This window comes from Chiloscyllium punctatum, chromosome 28, assembly GCF_047496795.1.
Source record: "Chiloscyllium punctatum isolate Juve2018m chromosome 28, sChiPun1.3, whole genome shotgun sequence".
Lineage (NCBI taxonomy): Eukaryota > Metazoa > Chordata > Chondrichthyes > Orectolobiformes > Hemiscylliidae > Chiloscyllium > Chiloscyllium punctatum.
The window spans coordinates 80315454-80337654 of record NC_092766.1 but is presented as its reverse complement, the minus strand read 5'-3'; the positions used below and the strand labels follow the sequence as shown (position 1 = coordinate 80337654).

General features: G+C 40.0%; 1 pseudogene; it reads left to right on the top strand.

Annotated features, from left to right (window-relative positions):
• The first annotated feature begins 422 nt into the window (after positions 1–422).
• On the top strand, positions 423–20466 carry LOC140454097 (Ig heavy chain C region-like; annotated as a pseudogene).
• Positions 20467–22201: the final 1735 nt, after the last annotated feature.

Below are 22201 nucleotides of genomic sequence, written 5' to 3'. Positions count from 1 at the left end.
TCAGAGACAACATTTTACACAGAGAATGGTTTGTGTGTGAGATGATCTGGTGGTGGATACTTAAAACCTTTAGAAGACATTTGGATTAGTAAATGAATATCAAATGTTTGGAAGGATATGGGCCAAGTACACACAGGTGGGATTAGTTTAGTTTGGGATTAGGACTGGCATGGACTGGTTGGACCGAAGCGTCTGTAACCATGCTGTATCATGGCTCTATGACTATTTATCAATTTTTCTCAATATTAAGCAGTGCTGTAGTGATCCTTGAATGAACTGTTGATGTTTAGGTTGTGTCTGAGACTCTGCGAATATTTCCTTCAATGAGAGGAGATGACTAGTTCTCCAAGTTACACAACTGAAAAATAAACTTTTCTCCAGCAATGTTGCTGAGTCGATTTGTTTCTGTGGAGGCGGTAGTTATGGTTTGCAGTTGGTTTTCCACCAACTGGTCAACCGTGAGACAAAATATCTTTGATCCACTGCAGAAACTCCACCTGCTTCCAGTAAATGAAACTGGGAACTCAAGGACCTTTTCTGCAGTCAGTTTAATTGCTGCCAACTATTGTATCTGGCCGATTAAAGGGACAATGAATCAACTAAAGTAAGATCCTACAAAACAAATTATATTTTCCCATTTACTCACAATGGGCACATTTCACTTGACATTTCTTCTTTAAAAATGAAAGTCACTAAATACAGCATTCACTGTATGACTGTCAGAAAACAGGACATTGAATGCAATGACGTTCTGGTTAGTTCAGCCTGTTTATTGAATATCTTTAGAGCTCCTGAATATGAAGTTAATGGATGCAAAATCCAACATTGCAGTAACATTTGTTATCATCTCAAAGTAAATTAACAAACTTGAATTGATTCAAACTCACATCACTTGTTGCACCATTCTCTGATTCAGGCATCTCAATAAAACTGAGTGGTTAACACTGGTGTCGTGCAACAGCGAATTTTTGCTGATTTTTATGAGTTAACTGCCCCTGTCAGAGCTATCAGTGAGCAGAGACATGCACTGTTTATAACCTACATTCGTTGTAATGATTATTGTAATACTCTCTAATTTAACTAAATATTCCTGATATACCCAGACTGTTACATGCAATGGTTTAGACGTTGAGGATTGCTTTAAAAAAACGTATGGACTGTCCTGTTCTCGTTCATTAGATGCTCTTTCAAAAGTTTCCCGAGGTGTTATGTATCACTGCCAACTCACTTTTTGTTTCTCAGGCACACAGCTTTCCTTTACTATGAATTTTAGGGTCGGAGTAATTTGAGAAAAAAAAGCAGGGAGAGACATTCTGCAATGTAAGGAGGTGCTTCTAATCTCCGGGTCCAAACTGTTTAGTGACACACACTCACATTCTGAACACAAGCACTTTAGACATGCTCCATATTAGGTTGCCTAAATTGAATTTAGAAACGCAGATTAGAAATGGTATGTTATTTTGTAAATTGAGAGAGACTTTGAGTGACAGCAAAAATAAAGTCACTAATTTTGTTGGTTAATAATATTATTGAAGTTCTTTTTAGCTTTATCTGCTTGTGGTGGAATGTAGAATTAAAGGGAGTTAACTTCTAATTGAATATTCTAAATATAATCACTTTGGACATGCTCTGTGTTCAGTTGTCTAAATTGAATTTTGAAATATTTAGTATGAATTACATGTTATTTTGTAGTGGGACAGAGACTGGCAGTGTCCTGGGAAAACAAGCTCAATTGTTTTACTAGCTAAAAATATGTTTGAACATTGATTTTAGTTTTATCTGCTTGTGAATGAATGTTGAAATAAAGGGAGCTAACATCCGAATGAATTTGTTATTTAAAAAAATACTTGCAACGATCATGTGAAACAGCTACTCAATTTTACTTCCACCATTAAAATAGAAACACTCCCAAAGAAGCTATTCAGCAAAACCAATATCCCAAGATGTGTATATGTCCATGTTTAAGCGTAATCTCGTAAATACATGATCCCATGTGTTCGGGCTGTGCAAGCTGATACCAGGATCCAGTCTGAACCTCCAGCAGGAAACCAACGGGCGGAAGCTGTAAACCTGCCCTTTCCGATGGCCATATAATCCTGGGCACTAGACCGTAATTCAACACTCCTGGGTCGGCTCTGTTTAGAAAGATCTTGACAGAACCGCTTCCCACAAATTATCAGAATGATTGTGTCGACAATTTTTCTCAGTTTATTACTGACTTTCTTATCATGTGAGTGTTTTTTCTTCAAGTCTGTCTTTGTCAATGTCTCAATTGTTAGTCTACCGCAGGAATGTAAAAGACTCAGCCATTATTTAATCTGCATTAATGCTCATGGTTTATTTGTTTTATTTTTTAAAGGTGTCCAGTCGGAGATTGTTTGACTCAGCCAGAGGCAGAGACTGGCCGTCCCGCAGGCAGCCTGAAACTGACCTTTAAAACCAGCGGCTTCGATCTTAGTAGCAACTACATGTACTGGGTCCAACAGGTTCACGGACAGGATCTGGAGTGGCTGCTTAACTACTATAGTTCATCCAACAGTAACTATGCACCAGCGATTAGGAATCGATTTATTGGGTTCAAAGACAACTTCAAACAACATTTTCACGTTGGACATGGGGAACCTGAAGATCGAAGACACCGCCATCTATTACTGTGCAAGAGATCACAGCGAGAGGAACCAGGTCTGGACCCGTTCAAAAACAGCTCGAGGGAACATTTTATCAATTCCATCATAAACTGACGGTCAGTACGAGTTTTAAATGCAATTATACCAACGGCGATCTGAAGCAGACCTCAGGCTGCCTATTACAAATCTATCAAAGAGGAAATGTACCATTTAAACTAGCAAACTGGTGACACAATGGGACAATGTTTTAGGCATGTCATATGTACTGCTAACACTTCCATTAATTAAATGCTCGGACAAAATGTTAATTTTAATATATCTGACAGCTCAGAAAAACACTTCTAATTGTTATGTCAACTATGGCATTCATTCTAAACATGATCAGTACTGAATGGCTCTTTCAAATGAAAATTGAGACCTAGAGTAAAGAACAGAGAATGAGTGTACTGGTCTCCATCATTGTGATACTGTAGTGGGTCACAGTGTTGTACACAGTGACACCCTCATACAATAACCACTGACAAGTGTTTATCTGAAATTGGTGATTTCTACCATGGCAGGAGCGAGAAATAATGTGAGATGCAATTTAAACGCAGTCCAGTAGTGCTAATTTGTACAAATTTATATATATTTTTTCCTACCTTCTTCGTGTTGATTGTCAAGTTAAATGCAGACTAAACCTGGAAAAGTGTTCCAAGCTTTCAAAATACAATGAATAGTAAAAACTGAAATAATGCGCCAAATCATTTTTAGAGGAGTCAGAATCACTGCTTTGTAGGAAGTGAAGAAATTATCTGCATTTAACAGTTTACAGTCTGTCATAGTATTTGACACAACGTGTCTCATAGTGATATAGCTGGTGTGACACTGCAATTATGATCAATACAAAATCCTATTCAGCCTCCATTGTTTGAAACTAGTCAATGATTACTTCTACAAACCGCCTTAACCTGCAGTACAGTATTAGTTCTGTGGGGTTTCATGCCAGTATCACTATTTAATTTGTAAACGTGTTGGGTAATTATTGATACACCATTTGGGGATTTTGAGAATCAGCTCATGTGTTACTCTGTGAAGGATAAAACAGTATTAAAGTTTATCAAGAATGATCAGAATTCACTAGCGCAATTATGTGATGAAGATTTATCGTGATTTTTTTGTTGCCTGTGGTTCTGAAAATTTAAAATGATGGTAGATATTTGATTTGTTTTATGCAGTGCTGATTATTGTGTGACCCAGTCCGGAGAATGTAACACTGTGACTATCTTGATTACTGGGGCCAAGGGACCATGGTGACAGTGACTTCAGGTAAGAACTTTGAACTTTCTTAGTGACTTTTTTTAAAAAAACTTTCTATTCATGTGACTAATTTCTGAATTAAATGAAACTCAGATTCTGTGCTGAGTTTGGTTTGGTTCGGATTTATTTTTCTGCACACTGATTATAGACTTCAGTTAAGGCTCAGCAAATAGTTAAAATTGTGATGATGGAGTCAGTTGATCAGTGTATCTCTTTTATTTTGATCAGATTGGCATTCTGTGTGGCTGAGTGACTTGAATACCTAATGCCTCTTAATCAGTCAGCTATAAATAATATTTAATGTCAGTGACACCCTGACTGTGAGTTTTATTGTCAACAACAAACGCAAGAATTCAAAGATGTTCGAGATATTACCAAACATGATTAATATATGCTAAAATATCATTATTCATTTCTTGAATATATGTTCTTATCATGATTATATTTTCTCATTTATTTTGTTAATTAGTTGGTGACAAGCAGCTTAGAAACTGTCATAGAATTTTCTTGCGGTGCTATATTTCATTCTGTTGATTAGATTCTGAGTTTGTTTTACTTGATTCTGTTGAATTGAGTTGATTGGATTTTGATGAGAAAGTGAGGACTGCAGATGCTGGAGATCAGAGCTGAAAATGTGTTGCTGGAAAAGCGCAGCAGGTTTTTGGATTTTGGCTTTGTTTTAGTTGATTCGGTTGAACTGTGTTGATTAGATTCCGACTTTGTTTTTACTTGGTTTTGTTGAATTGTGTTGATTGATTTTTGAAATTGTTTTATTTCATTCTGTTGAATTGAATTGGTTGGATTCTGATTATGTTTCATTCAAATCTGTTGTTTTGAGTTGATTGGATTCTGATTTTATTTTCCTTGATTCTGTTGAATTGAGTTGATAGAATTCTTATTCAGTTTGTGAAATTGATCTGCGTTTTCATGCTTTCTGTAATTGGTGTTTTCTGTCTGGTGAGGAGATTAACTCTCTGGATTACTGTTCATTACCAATATTTGTGAAGTTATTTTGTTTTTCATGAATCATTTCTGCATTTGTTAAACTTATATGACACATTGTTCTCTGCTTGATTGAAAACATTACATCCATTTGTAACGGTCTGAAAACCAACTTAAGGCAGAAACCCAGAAGTATGAGAAATGAAAAAAAATAAGTTTTTAATGCATTGACTTTTTTTTAAAAAAGAACTCAGTTCTAATTTTAAACTAACTGAATTTTGTTTTGAGTAGCCTCATACAAAATAAAATTTAGGACTAAAATCTGAAACTGCAGAATTGATCAGATTATGTAATTGAAGCTAACTTAAAATTATAATGTGGTAATATTTGTCCATTCAGTAATTTTGTTTTGACCATGAAGTGATTAATCAATATATGCCTTCAACTTTCTACTGTGTGCTGCACAGGATTGTCATGATCAAGAAGGGTGTGCAGGTTGGAAATAAGTTAAACTGTTGCCAGAAAAGTTACAGCTTTAAGTGTTAAGTCCCCTCACAAACAAGGTTGCTGTTATGAATTGTTATTTCTATTCAATTTAATCATTAGTTTGCTTCATTCTGAGCAGCTTTGTTAGACTTCAATTTGTTTTTTTTGTGAGGTTACATCATGTTCTTGGTTCTGTTGAAAATGTTTGCAGAGCTAGTTCTGCTGCAAACACACCGTGTTGTGATCTGGTGATCGTTGATCTGTTGAGGAGGGACTGTTCTTGGGTAACATTAAATGTGTTACATTTGGGAAACCGTTTCTGGTTTCTACATTGTTTGTGCAATGTTAACACGGTTAGTGACAGTGAACCGCTCCAGGTTCCTCATTCAATGTAATCAGCATGCGAGTTGAAATTTCAGAAAGCCTGTTATTAAGTGAAAGGCAAATTGCAAAGATTTTAGAAATGAAGGAAAACAGATACTTTGGGGCGCCATTTTTACTTAAAATAAATAATTAAGGATTAATCTAATCCATGCTTTACAATCCAAATTCAGAACTCCACTATCTAGGTCAATCAAAAGGTCTGTCTTTAAACAGTTTACAAGTCATAGAGAAATATAAATAGAATTTCAAAAGTCTAATGTTCTAATAGTTCTTGCTCTTGAGCAAAGGTGCCATGACTGTGTTATAATTGATCAAGAAATACCTTTCAATTCCGCTGTGCACTACATACATATTTTTCTGGCTGGAAAAGATCATTGGCAAAGACCATTTGGAAATTCTGCTCAATTCTATGAAGAACAGATCCGTTTCACTGCTTTGATTTGTTTCACACGTAACTTGAGTTAATTCATTGTTATGTCCCCGATTAAACTAGATTTGCACGATTAAAATGAAACATTAACTGAATTATTTAATCTGCACAGTGCTTTAGGTGTTCCTAATCTGTGCATTTTAAATAAATAGTTACATTTTACAACAAAATATCAACTAAGAATAATTTTTTCGGAAACAACTGCTATAGTGAATTATGTGACCAAGGCCAACTTTCAAATTAATTAAAATAATCTAATCATGACCTCGCAGGGCAGCATGATGGCTCAGTGGTTAGCATTGCTGCCTCACAGTGCCAGGGTCCCAAATTCGATTCCGTCCTCGAGTGACTGCCTGTGTGGAGTTTGCACATTCTCCCTGTGTCTGCGTGGGTTTCCTTTGGGCGTTCTGGTTTCCTACCACAGTCCAAAAGATGTGCAGGTCAGGTGATTGGCTGTGCTAAATTGCACATAGTGCCCAGGGATATATAGGTTAGGGCGCATTAGTCAGGGGTAAATATAAATTAGGAGGAATGGGTCTGTGTGGGCTACTTACTGTTCAGATGGTCAGTGTGGAATTGTGGAATTGTTGGGCCAAATGGCCTGTTTCCATACTGTAGGAACTCTACTCTTTAAACCATGGGAGTACTTGCTGCAAATGCAGAGAATTCATTTTACATCGATGTGTTCAGACGTATGCAGAGTTCACAAATTTGCAGAAGATGTGACCGAGAAGATAACAGAGCACATTGTTTATTCAGACACTGAAAATAGAGTAATATTTATTTTAATTTTTATACTTGACCAATTTATTGCAATGTAGCGATCAGAAGGAATCTGCTCACATTAGTTTAAGTATGACAATCATTTAGATTAGATTTCCTGCAGTATGCATTTGGCCCAACAAGTCCACACCAACCCTCTGAAGAGTAACCCACCCACACCCATTCTTCTACTCTATATTTACCCCTGACTAATGCACCTAACACTATGGACAATATAGCATGACCAGTTCACCTGACTTGCACATCTTTGGATTGTGGGAGGAAATCCACACAGACACAGGGGAGATTGTGTAAACTCCACATAGGCAGTCACCCAAGGCTGGAACCGAGCCTGGGTACATGGATCTGTGAGGCAGCAGTGCCCATATTTACTTAGACATTTGTTAAAGCGGGCAACTCCTGACAGAAGGATGTTTTCAATTCATACCTTTTTAAACATTTTAGTTCATTAAAAGCAGTAAACAAGAAAATGACCTTGCCCTATTTCCTTCAACTGAAATGCTTTCCACACTGGAATGCAGTATTGACTTTATGCAGTGCATGCAAAATCTCTACAGTTCAAGGAACGTTTTAAGAATATGAAAAAATAATTTAGAGAATAATCCATTTCCTCTGGATCTGTGCTTTAATTGGCGATATTTCCCACCTCAATAATTTTGTTAAATACAATGACTTATTAATTTATTAACTCAGTAGTTATTTATGTTCATTGTGAACACATTCTCGTTCACATTAATCCACTGGTTAGTTCTTCTGATGATTGTTCAATTATAGTGAATATATTTGACATGAGGAGTTGAGCAATGATTAGTCTCTAGGATTAAGTCTGTTGTACAGTTTGTTTCAGTGCTATCTCTGACTAACTTGTTAACGGAAATGACCATTTGTAAATTGTCCAGTTCGGATGCCTGAATCTCAGATAGTTCAATTTCGTCTCGCGCTTCAAAACCACTTTTATCAGACAGAAATACAGTATTCGATTAGGTGCCTCAGAATTGAGAGCCCTGACTAAGTTGTTCCATTCAGAACGAACGTTTCAGGAACAAAAGGCAGATAGCAAGAGTTTTGAAATTGGTTGTTGCCAACAAAAGATATTTAATTGAGCGAGGCTGAAGGAAATATGCTGCATATTTTCTTTGTGCCTCAGTTATGCAGGACATGTTTCGTGGCACAATGTAGAATCAGAAATTTTTTGCATCTTCCTCTGTCGTTCCCATAGAGTTTCAGCAATTCAGAGCTGCTGTCAAAGAATTCTTGGATAAATGTTGAAATGATACTTTCATTGTACAAACATTCTGGAACAATCCCTGGTTGTTGGAAAGTGTTAATGACTAACATGGTTTATGTACTGTCAAAACAGGTGGGCTGTGTTCTCCGTGATAGTGTCGAGCTCATTGTGTTCAGGTCTGTTGTGATGTTGTCGTAAGGTCCCTGATTCTGTGCCATGTGGCCTGTGTTCACTTATAACCTGTTAGAGAGGTATGTAACACAATCTCTTATCAGGTTACTTCAGTGCAAGAAAGTAGATTGAGATGTTTGGGTGTTTGTTGGAATTCCAGTCACAGAGGCCAGTGAAATCTATTCAATTGCTGTCCTGACTTGTGTCTCTTAGATATTAAACAGAAATTTGGTGTTTTGCAGCTTTTTCCAGATCAATATTTGTTCACAAGCTTTTGGTCATCACTAGATGGGGTTAATGGAGTAAGTGCTCAAAGAAATCCCAGCTTTTGACTTGCTGTTCTAACAATATCATTTATAACTAAACCAGAATGAATCATTTTCGAAGCATATTTGATGAGATTATGCCTAGGCTGTTTTACTTTATATTAAACCAGTACTGTCGCTGAATTTGATTATTCAGTACGGTGGGGGTTCCGCTGAATCCAATACTTGCAGCAGATGGACATAGTTTTTCAGTTGATGTTCAATTGCTATCTCAGACCATCCAGTACCTCTGGTAAGAATTCTTTTTCCAACAGGAGTCAAGCCAACGTAAATCACTGTTTATCTTAACAGGTTGAGCTCTTGTGTCAAAAACATGAAAGCAATTTGGTAAAGTGTGGGGGGGGGGGGGTTCTCTGGGTGGGAAAGGTTAACCTTGCCTTCTCTCCACAGGAGCTGCTAGACATTCTGAGTTTCTTCAGAAATTTCTGTCTTTTGTTTTGGTTTTCTCGCATTTAATGTTTGTTGTTTCATTGAGACAAGTTCTGTTCGATGAAACACGTTCTTCAGAGAAAAGATGTATTTGAACAAATTGCGAATGTTCAGAGATATTAAATATCAGAGAATCATTGAATTTGAGCGCCCTGATCTCGAGCTGTAGTTTCACAAGAAACTATTATGAAGTGACAACACACTCGAGAGTGCAGTGGCTGCTGTAATTGGGTTGAAGTTATTTTGATCACTCAAATAGAGAATGTCAATGATCCCGTTCCAAATAATCAACAGAATTTTTTTTTAAAGCATGTGTGAAACAATTAATTTGTTGAAATATTTTAATAAAAAGTGTTCACCGCCAGTGCTAGCTAAATGAACGACACAATGATAGGAGCAAGAGGAGGGCACTAAGCCCCTCGAGCTGTTCCAACACTTACTTAGATCATGGAGGATTTGTGAGCTAAATCCACAGGTCTACCTTTGGCTAAAACTCTTTAACACCTTTGATTAACAAGCAAAAACTATCCCAGATTTACTGATTTGACTGCCCATAACAAAGGGAGACACCATTTCTGAAAGATATTCCTGTGAGTACTGTGACACAATGAGGCTGGAATTAATTGTTCATGAAAGTAAACTTTAAATCTCTGACAATTTCCAATTGAAACATCCCAATCATCATATTTCATTTATTTAACACTATACTTCCCTGGAATAAAGAAATATAATGTGTGATAGCCTTGCTATAAATGAGGGATGCTTGATTCCTATTATATGATTAAGAAATAGCTCTGTTCATTCAGACAAAACACAGTCAACTCACACAAAAGGAAACCATGTCATCTTGTGTAGACACGCAAGTACCTCAAATAATTAACAATTCTTCCAGTGGTTGTTTGAATCTCCAGACACGTGTGGAATTGTCAGACTTTTTATATTGCCTTGAGAAACCAGTTATCATCAGTTTATTTGAATTGCTGAAGTTTTTGTGGTATTAGCACATTCACAGCGCTGTTAGGAAGTGAGTCCCATGGCTGTGATTGAGGAAGAGGAAACGGGCAGAGAAATAGTTGAGAGTCAAGTTGAAGTCTAATTTGGAGGAAAGATTTCAGGAGAAGCATTTACATGCATGTGCGCCCTTATCCTCAAGGATCACATTTTTGGAACATGCTGCCGAAGGGACATGTCAGCATGCAAAATGGAAGCTGAAAAAGGCACCTCGGCCCCTCAAGAAGGCTATTCCATTCATGGGATCATCATTAATCTTGCTGCTCACCAATCTTCCCAACACAGCGATAACATTGAACCTGATTATTTACTTTCCAGCAAAAGACTGATGAACCTTTGGAATTCTCCACCACAGAAATTGATTGAGGACAAAACATTAAATGATTTCAATAAGGAGATAGATTCCTTCAATCCTTAAAAAAATGCTCCAGATATGTGGGAGAAAGGGAAACAGGCTTGGTTGAAATTGGTTGAAAGCCATGAAAACATTGAAAGGGACATGGTTTGTAGGTTTGTAAGTTTTCATGTAATGCCAAAATTGGTGGTATAATTGGCAGTGAAAGTTATCTAAACGTACAATGAGATCTTGATCAGCTGGGCCAATGGACTGAAAAGTGGCCAATGGAGTTTAATTTAAATGAATACGACATGTTGCTTTTTGAGAAGATAAATCAAGTCACAACTTACAGAGTTAATGGTAGGGCACTGGGTAGTGAGGTTGAACACAGGGCCCTGAGGGTTCAGACTCATAGATTCTTGAAAGCGTTGTCTCAAGTACCTAGTGTGTTGAAGGTGTTTGGAACATGGACCTTCATTGGTCAGAGCACTGAGTGCAGGAGTTAGGGCTTCACGTTATAACTGTCCAAAACATTGGAATGAACTGCCAGAGGTAGTGGTAAATGCAGAGATAGGTCCAATATTTAGAAGACATTTGAACTGCTACAGGAACTGGATAGGTCTGGATGGATATGGGCCAAAGGCAGGCAAGTGGAATTAGTTTAATTTGGGAACCCTGGTCAGCATGGGTGAACTGGACCAAAGGAACTGTTTCTGTGCTGTACGACTTTATGACTCTCTGGCTTTATGTTGGAGTAGGCTCAAAGTTGGAAGGTGGTGAGCAAGTGAGGGGCTAGATTGGGCAGGTGGGAGAATTTAGTCTGGTAGGCTGTGAGGTGCTGGCTGGCTGCTGGGTAAGCTTGCATGCACTCTGTCTGGCAAGGTGGCATCAAGGTAAATGGTAATGGTCACAGGATAATTTGTTCGAATTGCGCTTGGTAGGTGAGGGGTAATTTGAGCTGAAATGCAGGAGGTCTGTCTTTGCCAGGCAGGTTTATGGAGAGGTGGGCAGAATGCCAGGCTGGTTAGTGTAGAGGTGGGCAGAGTGCCAGGATGTTTCGGGGGTGGAAGGTCACTGTCATGAAGTGACAGGTGGACTTGTTGTCAAAATGCAAAGCTCGGAGTCTGGCAAAATGGTAGTTTGTAAAGCATAGATGTGAAAGGAGCTAGGATACAATGTGCACAGGTTGTCTTGGGTAAGATGAGAGGTCAGTGATCAAGGGCTGAGGTCATGTCTTGGGTAGTGGGCTTTTGTCAGAGGTTGTGAAAATGATGGTGCCAGGTCCAGTCAGGGCCAGATTCACCATGGGCCAGGTGCAGGGCGGCAGGAGTGTAAATGAGTGAAAGGAATTGAGATCATATGTCCATCTGGAAGGTAGAATAGAGAACATTACAGTGCAGTACAGGCCCTTCAGCCCTCAATGTTGCGCTGACGTGTGGAACCAATCTGAAGCCTATCTATACTACACTATTCCATTTTCATCCATATGTTTATCCAGTGACCTTTTAAATGCCTTTAAAGTTGACGAGTGTACTATTGTTGCAGGCAGTGGGTTCCATGGCCCTACTACTCTCTGAGTAAAGAAACAACCTCTGACATCGGTCATCTATGTCCTCTCCTGCCAGCCATCACTATTCTAGGAAAAATACTTTCACTGTCCACCCTCTGTTTATCTTTTATGTCTCAATTAAGTCACCTCTCAACCTTCTTCTCTCAAACAAAAACAGCCTCAAGACCCTCATCCTTTCCTCATTAAACCTTCCCTCCATATCAAACAACATCCTGGTAAACCTCCTTTGAACTCTTCCAAAGCTTCCACATTCTTTCTATAATGTGGTGACCAGAACAGTACAAAATACTCCCAAGTGCGGCCACACCAGAGTTTTATACAGCTGCAGCCTAACCTCGTGGTTCTGAAACTTAGTCCCTCTATCGATGAAAGCCAACACAAAGTATGCCTTCTAAACAACTCTATCAAACTGGCTGGCAATTTTTAGGGATCTATGTACATGGACACCGAGATCTCTGTGGTCAGCTACACTGTCAATATGGATTGCCTTGGATTTGTTGGGTGTGATAGGTGTTGTGTGTTCTGGGCATGAATGGGTGTATAGCAGGGTAGGGTTTGTCAATGTGAGTGGAAATTTAGGTCTAGACAGAGTAAGTGCAGTGGTTAGTCTGAAAGATGAGGTTTGGTGGTGAACTGCGTGTCAATTTGATAGTTATTAAAGTTAAAGATTACCAGTTCATTTCTCAAATCATATTTACGTCAATACTCAGCTGTAACACTCCAAAGTCTCTGAACCTTAATGGTCCTCTATTTCTCAGAGGCCTCCAGAATTCAGATAATTGTAAATTAGATGTTTCAACTTCCAGACAATTGGCATGAGTTCAGCCGTGACAGCCCTCCTCCCAGTCCCAGTGCTCAGCTCCTGCCTGTGCTGCTGCTGCAGTGACCTTCCTCCCAGAGAGAACATTCTGCCTTGCATTGATAAGTGAGGAAGGCTCACTGGACCTTTTCCAAGTATGGGGACGGCAAACACGAGGGGACACAACTTTAAAGTGAGGGGAGATAGGTGTAAGACAGATATCATAGGCTGTTTCTTTACTCATTGAGTAGTAAGGGTATGGAATGCTTTGCTGCCACGGTAGTAGATTCGCCAAGTTTAAGTCATCATTGGACAGGCTTGGATGCTGCCTGAACTGCTATTCTCTTCCAGCACCACTAATCCAGAATCTGGTTTCCAGCATCTGTAGTCATTGATTTCACCGAGGCATATCGACGTACATGGAAGAGTGTAGTGGGATGGGCTTCAGATTAGAATGACAGGGCAGCGCAACATCGAGGGCCGAAGGGCCTGTACTGCGCTGTAATGTTCTATGTTCTATGATTCACTCTGATTTCTCTCCGGGGGTACTGCCAGCTGTTGGGTATTTCCAGCAGCATGGTACATGTTGGGGCAGCACGCTGGTTCCGTGGTTAGCGCTGCTGCCTCACAGTGCGAGGGACTCGGGTTCCATTCCAGCCTCGGGTGACTATCTGTGTGGAGTTGGCAATTTCTCCCCATGTCTGTGTGCGTTTCCTCCCACAGTCCAAAGTTGCGCAAGCTGGGGGAATTGCAAATGTTGTATTCAGTGATTTGGGAGGTAAGGTGCATCAGTCAGGGTTAACTGTAGCATAATAGGGTTGGGGAATAGGTCTGGACGGGTTACTTTTCAGAGGGTGGGTGTGGACTTGTTGGGCCAAATGGCCTGTTTGCACACACTGTAGAATTTCGATGAACCTGCATTTTCTTGGTTTGTATTTTGTGAAACCTCTCTGCTCTTCACAGCAATCCAGTGAAAGTGTCAGTTGGTGAGATCTTCAAACAGTTACTGGGGTGGGATCTGGAAGTTTTTCTTCCTAAATTATACCGTAATTGTCAAGAAGAGGAAACCAATGATCATAATCAGCAACTGGTAGGAAACAAAAATAAACTCCAGTTATGCTGTAGACTTCAGCGGGTGCATACTGGCAAACGTTTACAGCTGAGGATACATTTGAGTAACTGATAAAGTCAAATGAACAGAAACTAACTTGCTCAATTGGTCATTCTATTGTAGAGACACCGTCTCCCCCCCATGCTTTATGGCCTGGTCTCCTCCTGTCAGGAGCATGACACAGGTTCTGCGACCTTTGGTTGTTTGGTGATGGACTATTCCCCTGACGTCACCAAGGTAACCAGGAAGAACGGTGGGGAGCTAATCACGACTGGATTTAAGACTTACCCATCAGTGAGAAACAAGAAAGGAACCTACATCCTGAGCAACCAGTTAACCCTGCCCGGGTCAGCGTCAGATTGCCCCAGCAAAATCTACTGTGAGGTTCAACACAGCGGGTCACACAAGAACAAAGAAATGCCATGTCCAGGTACGTGTTGTGGGAACTGAGATAAACAGAGCAACTGGATTAATATGAAGAAGGCATTATTTATAACCGTTTTCACAGAATCACCTGAAAGAGCACAGGAAAAAGGCCCTTTGATCCATCCAGTCCACGCCTATCAATAACAGCCATCTAACTATTCCAGTCTCATGTGCCAGCACATGATCCATTGCTTTGTGTGACTGGCCTTTGCAAGGATGCATCTCAATACCTCATCTTTATTTAGAGGGGCTCAGTCTCTACATGACTTATAGGTGCTGAGCTCCAGGCTAACTCCACCCTCGGTTTGATTTTGTTTTCCCCTGAGATCCACTTGGAACCTCCTGGCCTTACCTTCATCCTGTGCCCCTGAGGCATTGATCAATCCATCAAGGGGAAAGGTTTCATCCAGTTTACCCTGTCTATGCCTAAAATAATTCTAGACATCATGATAATCTTCTCCCTAATGCTCCTCTGCTCCAAGGTAAACTCCTGTCTATCTAGACTAGTTTCATAACTAAAACCCTCCAACCCAGGCAAGATCCTGGCAAATCTCATCAATACTGCCTTCAGTGTAATCTCATTCCTTCGATAACATGCACACAACGCTTCAGTATGGCCGAACCAGTGTTCTATTAAGTTCCAGTATCATCTCCCTACTCTTCATTGTCAATGTCTCGGCTCAGAAAAGAAAATATCCTCTGACCTTCTTAGCCTCTTTGTTAAGACGACACAGAACTACAGGGGATCGGTGGGTACATGCACCAAAGATCCTCAGGCCTTTCCAGGGTTCCACCATTCAAAACGTCATACCTCACAGATTCTTCTGCCGAATTACATCACCTTACATATATCCGGAATAATTTGCATTTGCAACTTATCTTTACATACAACCAACCCTTTTAAATCCTCCTGCAATCTAAAGCTATGATGCTCATGACTTACCAACATGACAGTTTTCATTTTATCTGTGATTTCACCGGTTAATCCTCCTAAATTTGAGTCTTAATCGTTGGTATGTAAGAGAAAATCCAAGGAAACCTTTTCATCTGCCCTGGAAATATAACCTCTTTTCATTCAGCAAGACAACACAGAACATCACGTCATGTGTCCTAATTTCTGAAAGTACATCCCAACACCCCTCCATGATTTCTGTCCCCACATTGTCCCTCATACCAGTGAACACTGACACAACACATTCGTTTTGACAACACCCTAATACTCCAGCTCCACTCCAATAATAACACTTAATGAGCTTTACTGTTCCCGAATAATTCTTTTATTATGAATGAGACTGTAACTTTTATAAATATTTTCCTTTGTTTTGACTGCTATTATTTTCTCATGGTCCCTTTTGCTCTTCTCATTCCTTTGTCTTTCAAACTCCCCCTTGCACGTTCTGTACTCGATAATAATTTCAATTGTTTTGAGATTTCAGTATAGACCGGAAGCCTCCTTTTTTTCTCTTTATCTCACCCTCCATGCCCTTTGGTGTCCAGAGCCCGCTGAATTCTTGGTCCCACGCAGTGGCTTCCTGGGAAATGTCCTCCCTGTGATTTTCCTATCTCTTTCTTAAATGTGTCACACTGCTCTGACTCAGATTTACCAATAAATGTCAGCTTCCAGTCCACTCTGGTCAAGTCATTACCTGATCTTACTAAAATTGTCCTTCCCCTTTTCAGAACTTTGGGCCAATTTCTATTCCTTTGCAGTACAATCTGAAATCCAACTGATTTACGATCACTGTCTCAAAGTGCTCCACCATTGAGGTTTTACCCACTGGGTCGACTTCATTCCCTAAAGTTATGTTCAGATTCACCCCTTTCTTGCAAGGTCTGGATTGAAATTCTCTGTATTAAACACACACTTTGCGAAAATATTCTCCTGGGGGCATTTTCAGAATTGTGCTCCTTCTAAATTTTTGACTAAATGAATATCCAACCCTGTGCTGAGGAAGTTCAAAACCTCTTTTCTCATTCCCCTATTTAACTTACATTTCTCTGAAATTTGCCCATGTATGTGCACTTGGTCTTTTGGACCTATAGTAGGGTCTATCGTGCTCTCCCTGTAGTTATGTTTGCCGTATTTTGGTTTAGAAGTACTATCCATTTGCCTTGGTTCGAGGAGGTATCCATGATTTCATTTCTCTTTACAGCTTAAAATATTTTTGTCAGAATTGGGACAGAAGCAACATTCTGTACCCCACACCCCCGCCCCCATCCTTTTCCATCTTTCCCTGTCTCGCCTGAAGGCACTAAATCCTAGAATATTGAATAGTCACTCCTGCCCGGCTCTCAGTATGTCTCCGTGATAGCAACCGCATCATTTCCTCCTTTATGCCGGCAATTCATCTGCCTTGTTCATCAGACTCTGTCATTAAAATGAATACCATCGAACGTTGCTATCTCCCTTCTGGTGTTACTGGCCTATAGTTTCTATGCCTCCTTGACTCCCTTGCTGTGTCCTATAATATTAGCCTTTCACATTGTCCTGCTGATCTTTCTGTGTGGATACCAGCTTCTCCAGCACTCTGCACAATTATGATTCTTGTATCCATTAACCACAAGAAACCTTGATATATGAGAACTGACTGTATTTGTTCTGAAATTCGTCAGATAATTTATGCGATGTGTTTCCTAATGATCTAGGTATTCTCTCACCAACCCTTCTAACTGTCAGCTCCAGTGAAGAAATCGCAAGCAGCAAGTTTGCAACCGTCGTCTGTTCAATCATCGATTTCCATCCAAAGTCAATCTCCGTGAGTTGGTTGAAGAATGGCCAACCCTTGGATTCTGGCTTCTTCACGTCTCCCGTGTTTGAGGCGAACGGGAACTTCTCGGTGACGAGTCGGCTAATGGTCCCTTATGGTGAATGGTTCAACAGCGCAGTTTATACCTGCCAAGTCTCTCATGGAGGGAACATTCAAAGTAAAAACATCACCCGCACTCCAGGGTAAGAGACACACACTGAGAGAGCTACAAATCACTCTGAACTCTGATGTGAATCAAACACACTAATTTATCAGGCATAATAAACAGCATGGTACAGCTTCTTATTTCCCAACATGCCACGTATCTCATTTCAGTTTGAGTGTTACATTAGCATTGCTCATAATTCAACATTTTGGCAAGTCAGAAAAGCATGTTTCCTCTCTGTTGAAGATAGATATATAGACAGTGAGCTTTGTTAAATAGTTTGTTGCCTGACCATGCTGGGACAGGCATTCAGAGTGCTGAATCCTTGCCTGATAGCCGCTTCAAGGATAAGTTTGGGGGTGGAGTGGGGATATTGGAGAGATATCTGATTGAAACATAGAAAATACTAAGAGACTGAGGTCGAGTGAATGTGGAATAATTGTTTTGACTGGTAGGCAAGACTCGGACCCAAGGGCACAGTCTCAGGGTCAAAGGGGCACCGTTTCGAACTGAGATGGGGAGGAATCTCTTCAGCCACAGGGTGATGAGGCTGTGGAACTTGTTGCTGCAGAGGGCTGTGGAGGCCATGCCATTGTGTGTATTCGAGCCAGAGATAGATCGGCTCTTGTTTAGAATGGGGAGAAGACAGTAGAATGGCTTTAGCCCGAAACGTCGATTTTCCTGCTCGTCGGATGCTGCCTGACCTGCTGTGCTTTTCCAGCATCATTCTGATCTCAACTCTGGATTGGTCGAACAGCCTTATTCTGATCCTCCATCTTATGATGTTGTGGTCTTAAAATGATGTGGTTAAAATATGCAGTGACCCTTACTTGAAAATAAATCAAAATGCGTTCAACGCTTTATTCCCTGCTCAGGAATGACCTGTTGGCCTTAGACACTGTACGACATTGATTTTTATCTGGTACTGAGCTCTTTAACTTCATTTATGGGATCAGGCCACAGAACAAGTGGGGATCACATTTGATGAACTGGGATAAACGTGATCTCACTGAGCTTCTTTCAGGTGCTCTCTGTAATTATTGGATGGGGCAGGAGAGTAAATTCTGGTAAGAACGCTACAATAGGGATGAATGAGCTAAGAACTCGAGACAGGCTCCATGCTTCAGGCTCACTGCCTTTATTCCTGATGAAGGGCTTTTGCCCGAAACGTCGATTTGGCTGCTCGTTGGATGCTGCCTGAACTGCTGTGCTCTTCCAGCACCACTAATCCAGTACAGGCTGATTTAGCCTGGTTTGGGGTGGCAATGTTTACATCGTGAGTAGTGGATGTCTATAAAACTAGTGTACATTTCCATCGCGTTTGTAGATAAATTTAATACGCTTTTGTTTGTTTTTTTCTCCCCTGTTCTATGAAGAAATTTAAAAATGCAGCTTGGTAAATAAAGTGAAAGTACAGACCAGTCATGAACTAACTGAATGGAGGGAAAGACTTAAGGAGATGGGTGTCCTTCTCGATATCCAATGCTGTACTCAATGTCTTGTTTTCAGATCTACTCCAAACACAGCCCACGAGGAACAATGACATAAATTAGAGAATGACATCACACCAATATTGCAAAGTAATTTGATCATTAAATATAATGAACAGAATTTCCATGGCTGTTAACCGCTCCTGTATCACTTTAGAACTCTGCAAAGAGAATAATTATTATTTATTATAATTTGTCCAAAATTTAGGATGTGATTTGGCAGTCAGCATGACCAGCAGCATTTGCACATAAGGGTTATGAACATGGAAATGAACTGATTGTATTCAGATTACTCTTGTCACAAGTATCAATAGATGGTGTTAAGTGAGAGACAAACTCTGAAAGAAAGGTCATTCCATGGGTCACATGATGGTATCTTCGATTATTTTACTTTTTATCGTTCCAGCAATAGTTGGAGTTGCCATTTTGAAGGTGGTGTATTCACCCTGTGAAGAAGTAATCTGAAGATTGGCTGTTTGTATCAGAAAGGGGCATTTTTCATTGACTTTGATATTTGTTTCATAGAAGATACCTAGTGCCAGCCGAACACCATTAATATCCTCCCACCGCCAGTAGAACAAGTCTTACTGGAGGCGACGGTAACGTTAACCTGCGTTGTGTCCAATCTTCCTTCTGGAGTCAACGTGACCTGGAAACAAGAAAAGAAGCCTCTGAGATCAGAGATTGCTGACCAGCCTGGACAGAATCCCGACAGCGTGATCAGCAAATTCGACATTTCTACTGAAGCCTGGCTGAGTGGCTTTACTTTTGAATGTGTGGTGTACCATCAGAATCTACCGACTTCACTGAGAGACTCCATCCACAAGGAGAAAGGAGAGCGGTGAAATTAATGCACAAAGGATCCCATGTGTAATCCAGATCCAGTTACATCAATGGCAGGCTTTGATTGGTAATGAAAAAACACTGTTGGGAGTATTAATGATGCATCTGAAGGCAGGATAGCTAGGTAGCTGATGAAGAAAAAGATGGACAAAAGGATATTGTATTCTGATTAAGTCAGATAAGGTGGGAAGAAGCCAGGGTTTTGATGTCACCATCAGCAATGACAGTTGGACAGAATGTCCTTGTTGTGGGCTGGAAACATGGAGGCAACTTTCACATTAAACTTTACTTTTTTAACTGGACAGAATGTGTACCATTCTGCTCCTTTAGTAAACGGAAGTGACCAAATCCCAAATTAAACATGGCGTATTTTAATATTTAGTGAAATTGTGATATTGGTTCAGGATTTTTTGGTTGATTTATATTTGTCTCAAATATTCTGCCGTGATTAATCCGCTGGAGCCATCAGTGTCAGTCCTCCTGCCACCAACAGAAGAAATCTCCGCTAAGAGGTTTCTCTCCCTCACCTGTTTAGTGAGAGGTTTCTCCCCCTGAGAGATCTTCGTCACGTGGACAAACAATGACAAGCCGGTGAATCCCAGTAACGACAAGAACACTGAGGTGATGGCCGAGAGCGACAACACCTCCTTCTTCATGTACAGCCTGTTATCCATTACAACGGAGGAGTGGGCCAGCGGTGCTTCTTACTCCTTTGTGGTGGGACATGAAGCGATTCCATTGAAGATCATCAACAGAACAGTCGATAAATCCAGCGGTAAACCAAGTTTCGTAAACATTTCACTTGCACTGATGGACACTGTTAATTCATGTCAATAAAAATCTCAAAGTTGCATTTAATAATTCAACAGAAGTAATAAAGCTTTTTTTCCCTCCAGTTGTGAGTTAAATACTGAGTTAGTTGTTTCTCACTCTGACTTACATTGCATCTGTGTAGTTAAAGTGGATTATGAACAGGTCTAGGATGAGTGTCTTGTGCAGTTAATGTTCTCTGCTCAGATACACCCTGGGTCAGAGACAGAGTAAAGCTCACTCATTGCAGGATTCCGCCAAGTACCTTATCCATCCTAAATCCCTCTGTGACAAAATCTGACAATGTCCATTTTAAGGCAAGGGTATAGCACGGGTTTTGAACTTGGTGTTCTTGATTCCCCCGATTGGACATTCTTATAAAATTCAGGTCAGTTTTCAACTGCCACATTGCAGCAATTGGAAATGTAAATTTAAGACACATTAAAACTAAATTTGATTGGAACATACCAATCGTAAACAGTGCAGAACAGTTTGAATGTAACCTTTGTTTCTGGGGAACTTCCAGGGATCTTGCACCAGCGCATGAGTTGACAGAATGTATCTTCACTTCCATACTAAAGAGAATCGACAGATAAGTTGTCGTGGAGCAGAGGGGAGGGGAACGTTGAATGATCTGTCCTCTTGCTCCCTGTGCAGAGATTTCATGGTAGATGTCCTCTGTAATGTTACCCAGTTACTAACAGGAACAGTCAGCTTCTTGCTTACTGTCCAAAGATTTAACATTTCCTTGCAAAATAATACCTTGGAAGCATGTTGGACACGCTTGGCTCTGTTAACAAATGATTAACATTGATTCCCATAATCCAAAACTGGTGTTTGCATCGTCCGGGTTAGAATTCCATAGTTTTGTCTCAGTTTTCTGGAGCACATGGGATCAATTCTGGTATTCGAATACCTGATATCATTTTGTTTCACATCCAGAACACAAGTAGACATTTTCTAATAAACATATTCAGAAATGTTATCAGTTGGGATTTGAACTCACGCCTTTTCTCTCAGAGACAGGAATTCTATCACTGCAACAGAAGAGTTGCTCATAAAATGCTTTTCTCGCCACGACGATGGGAAATGTTTCCTACAACAGCAAGGTCAAGTCTAATTATGGACAATCCATTAAAATAAGAACAATAAATTAGAATAACAAAAATTGCAGTCTGGCATAAGAACAGATACAGAGAGATGATCGCAAATACACACGTAATGACACATATACGGGCTCTCACCTAAAGACAAATATTTATGTGCACACTCAAATGTGCATATAGATACTAAGTCACACATGCATACTCGCACAGAGCCACACATGGCAAGTGGTACTTAAACACTCATGCTCATACAAAAACTTACATACACCAAATGAAAATCATTTGCACAAATGAACAGGGGTACTGACACATAACCATGAGAAACATAGACACACGGTAACACACAAATGGGCATGAATACAGATACATTCATACAGCAAAATGCGTACAGACATACACGCGTGAACACACAGATACAAATTTTGAAATATGTCCTCCCACATAGCCAAGTAAGTGCACAGAGATAATTATTAATATCATTATTTTCCCATTTTCAGAATCACAAATAAACGATGACAGGGTCAGCTGAATTAGTTATTTTTACACCACATTGATTAGCATACATACAATATCAAACGTACACACAAATTCAGAGTCTCACATGCAGACACACAAGTGCATAAATAGAGGGGCGTTTATTAAATAAGGATAATGGGCACAAGCATCCACAAACAATAACA